The sequence below is a fragment of the Neophocaena asiaeorientalis genome, unplaced genomic scaffold (assembly GCF_003031525.2).
Source record: "Neophocaena asiaeorientalis asiaeorientalis breed wild unplaced genomic scaffold, Neophocaena_asiaeorientalis_V1.1 scaffold680, whole genome shotgun sequence".
In the NCBI taxonomy this organism is placed as follows: domain Eukaryota; kingdom Metazoa; phylum Chordata; class Mammalia; order Artiodactyla; family Phocoenidae; genus Neophocaena; species Neophocaena asiaeorientalis.
Window position 1 is genome coordinate 285,336 of NW_020171816.1, and position 4,215 is coordinate 289,550.

At 50.8% G+C, this 4,215-nt stretch overlaps 1 protein-coding gene across 2 annotated transcripts in view; it reads right to left on the bottom strand.

Annotated features, from left to right (window-relative positions):
* The window catches only part of RBM6 (RNA binding motif protein 6), a 111,116-nt gene extending 108,544 nt beyond the window's left edge, over positions 1-2,572 (bottom strand). Inside the window, exons 1-2 of one of the 2 annotated variants that reach the window (XM_024737479.1) lie at positions 2,398-2,572; positions 941-986 (exon numbers count right to left, since the gene is read on the bottom strand). The gene's annotated coding sequence lies outside the window, so the exon portion shown is untranslated. The remainder of the gene's footprint in view (positions 1-940; positions 987-2,397) is intronic. The other variant, XM_024737470.1, reaches the window with a different exon arrangement.
* Positions 2,573-4,215: the final 1,643 nt, after the last annotated feature.

Genomic DNA, 4,215 nt, shown 5'->3' on the forward strand with positions numbered 1-4,215 from the left:
AAAAAAAGTAGGGCTTCCCTGGTGGCGCAGTGGTTGAGAGTCCGCCTGCCGATACAGGGGACGCGGGTTTGTGCCCCGGTCCGGGAAGATCCCACATGCCACGGAGCGGCTGGGCTTGTGAGCCATGGCCGCTGAGCCTGCGCGTCCGGGGCCTGTGCTCCGCAACGGGAGAGGCCACGACAGTGAGAGGCCCATGTACCGCGCAAAAAAAAAAAAAAAAAGTAACGTAATATACGAAAAAACACTGAATTAAGCACCTTAAATGGGTGAACTGTATGGTGTGTGAATTATATCTCAACAAAGCTATTTCTTAAAAAGGTAACCATGGCTAACATTTAGTGAACACTTTCCACACACCAGGCACTGTTCTAAAAGGATTACATAAACCTCAAAACAACCTACCGAGGTGGCTACATTTCTTAACCTCATTACACATATGAGGAAATTGAAGTTAAGTAATTTGTCCAATGTCACTCAGGTAGTGGAAGAGTCAGGGGTTCAAACCCTACCAGATTTTAGAGCTCCTACAGTTACCCACTCTGCTCTACTGAGTCCCACAGTGTGATAGGAAGGTTATTAAAGGCACCCAATAGATGCCCCGTTAACTAAGTGAATGAGATGAACAACTACTGTGGAATTCTAGCAGGAAAATAAATTCTAAGCACTTGGAATGTAGCCAGAAGAGTCCATCATTTATCATCTTTAAAATTTCAGAACTTTCCAATAGCAGGAATTTCCTGGTGGTGCAGTGGTTAAGAATCCGCCTGCCAATGCAGGGAACACGGGTTCAGGCCCTGGTTTGGGAAGATCCTACATGCCACGGAGCAACTAAGCCCGTGCGCCGCAACTACTGAGCCCGCGCCCAGAGCCTGTGCTCTGCAACAAGAGAAGGGACTGCAATGAGAAGCCCGCACACCACAACAGAGTAGCCCCCACTCACCGCAACTAAAGAAAGCCTGCACGCAGCAACGAAGACCCAATGCGGCCTAAAATAAATAAATAAATAAAATTTAAAATTTTTTTCAAAAAAATAATTTTCCAATAGCTTTAATGTTAATACAACTCTGAGTTAGATTATTAACACACCATTTCATACATTTAAACACCGGCAGAAGAGTATAACCTTGCCCATGTATCTTCAATAAGACTGGAGAGTTCACTTAGTAACCTCTCCATTGACAATTCTCCTCTGAAAGGCTACAAAAAAACTAGGCTCCTAAAGGCAACAAAAGTAAACCCAATTCTGGTAACAGAATTCTATAAAGAAGGGTGCTACAAATGTCCAGAAACAGAGACCTAGTACTTATTCTATAGGTTAGGTACCTAGTTAGATGCCTGTTAACCAGGCAAGGTTCAGGTCCAACTTTTGTGTGTTTCACCAGAATGCTAACATACCATTGTCAGTCCTACCCTCACTTGTCAGTTCTTGATACCACTCCTATAGTCCTCACAAGTTTGCTGATGTTGACATTAAACCATTCACATTGGTGGCACTACTCAACAGGAAGTTGAAAACTAACAAACCTAGGGCACAATCCAGAGTTCAGAAATGAATCAGGTGACCAGGCGCATCTAAGTCTACTGAACTCCACCTAGATCCCCGCAATTCTGACCTTCACAAGCAAACCTGGAAATGTGCAAAAAATACAAGTACTCTTACAGTTTATGTACCCTACAAAACAAGGTCCTTTGTTTTATTTAAAAATGCACGCCCAGAGTTGAGCCCATAAGCACAACATCAATTCTAAAATTAAGAGAAAAACACAGATTTACAACGCCAAAAGGAATCTAAAAAGCGAATAGGAGGAAACTTCCCTCTCCTCCTACATGCGCCCAACGGGTGCAGGACCCACCAGACCACTCCCCTGGCTCCAGATTCTACAGCCCCGAGTGCCGGGCTCCGAACTCTCGCGCCCTGTGGTCCGGCTGAGCCCACTCGGGTCTGTCCAGGTCTGAGAGTGAGGCTACGTGCTAAGCACAAAAAAAGCTCCCTCTTGAACGATGCCTCAGAACTGTATCAGAATCTTTAAGAAGCAGGAAAAAAGGAGGAAGAAAGGGCCGCCTGCTTGGAGCTCCTCAGACCAGGAGCACCGAACCGCAACCACGCGCCAGCTACAAAACACCGCAGCCGGCCGCCCCGAGACTGGACCGGTAATTCCACCGCCGCGCCGGGCCCCGCCCCGGGCCCGCGACCATTCTGGGGCGTTCCTCCCGTGGGCGGCGCCTCCCTCACCACACCGCCACTTGGCTCTCTTCCTGAGCGAGGCCGCGGCCGCCCCGCGACAACGAAGCTGCGGCTTCTAGCCCACGCGGGCCCGCGACGTCCAGAGCGGCCTGGCAGGCCGGCTCTTTTCCCCCAGGCTCCGGCACGCCCTCTCTACGGCCCCAAGCCCTTACCGAGGCAGCGCGGCCTCCGCGGCCCGCTCCTCCTAATCCTCGGCCTCTGCCACCGACCCAGCGCCGCGGAGACCGGAACTTCCTCCGCGCCGAGCCGCTGCCTTCACAAAGGCTCCGCCGCCTTTAGCGCTCTGCCCGCCGGGAGATGGAGTACCGCGACCGGTCGCACCGAATCCACTCCCGGCGTACCCCGCGCGGGGGGCGGAGGGCGGGGCGGGAGAGGGGGTGCTTGCCTGCGCGGGCGGGACGTAAGGGCACGCTCTCGTCGGCGTCCAATGGGAGGTCGCCCTTCCCTCCCCCCCCCCACTCCGTCCGCCGGGGCTGCTGGGGGTTGTGGTTTGGCCTCTGGCCCACGGGTTCTAGTTCTTTTTCGGTCTTTGGAGTTGAGCGAGGCGTGCATTTTCTTGGTGGCTTGGCCTTCTCGAGTTTTGCTCCCCGCCAGAGCGCACATATGGCCCCGGCCTGCGTAGCTTGAAAACGACTTATTTTCCGTTAATATGAAGGAAATGGAAGGGAGGCGTCTCCAGCCTAAGACTTCCGAGGCAGGGGCTTCTGGCCCACACAAGAGCCTGTTTTCCGACCCTCCCATAGGATAGGGAAGCAGTAGTCACAGAGGCTCGTCTCCTTTTCCTTCTGATGGGTTTCCAAGTTAGGTATTACCGACTCAGGAATACCAGGTGGGTGTCATCTGTGTTAAAGGTTTAATAGCCCTACCTACGAAGGAAAATCTACTCAGTTTACACAGAGCCTTGCTAGCTCGGGCAATACACCTGGCCAAGAGTGACTTGTGCGAGGTCACAGAGGAACTGGAAAGTATCTGCAAATCAGCAATCTAGTGGAAAACGGGGCAGCACAACTTTCAGTTTGCAGCTCATGTCCAGAATCTCCTTACAGCTAATGTTCTTCAAATGGCCAGCTCCAAGCTTCCAGGTGGATCATCTACATTGTTGAAATGCTTGCTGGTTCCAGCTACCTGGTATCGCCAGGTAGTGGCTCCTCAGGGAAGGTAACCTGATTTTATAGCCTGAATTCAGCATCATGGAATCGAAGAAATCTGCTGCAAGAAAAGCCTATAAATCATTCTAAAATAAAACAAGACTTATCTGTAGAGAAAAGAGATTGTTGAGTTAAGTAGTCTTTAAAGTTACCTTCCCACTTTTCAGACATCTTGTCTGGAAGTCATTCAAGAACTGCATGAAGCTCTTGCTGTGTGCCAGGCGCTGTATCACGTGCTGGGGCCACAGGAACCTGAACAAAGCTGATAAACTTTGCTGCTCTGGGGACTTACCTGGTGGTCCAATGGCTAAGACTCTGCCCTAGCAATGCAGAGGGCCCGGGTTTGAGCCCTGGTCGGGGAACTAGACCCCACATGCATGCTGCAACTAAGAGTTTGTGTGTCGCAACTAAAAAGATCCCGCATGCCACAGCAAAGATCCCGCGTGCCACAACTAAGACCCGACACAGCAAAATAAATGCTTAAAAAAAAAAAACAAAAGCAAAACTTTGCTGCTCTGGTGGAGATGGGAGTGGGGGTGGTTACTGAAGACAGACAACAAACTAAACAAGATATACAATCTCTGCTGAAATGAGTTTGGTTTCTGTAAGGAGGGAGATGGAAAGCTGTCGGAGGGCTCTAAAAAGAATAATATCATGGCTTCCGTGTAACCGGGATCCCTCTGGCTGCTGTGTAGAGAATAAACTGAAGGTGGGAAGGGCAGAAGCATGCCAGCTGATTAAAAGACTGGTGCAGGGCTTCCCTGGTGGCGCAGTGGTTGAGAGTCCGCCTGCCAATGCGGAGGACACGGGTTCGTGCCCCGG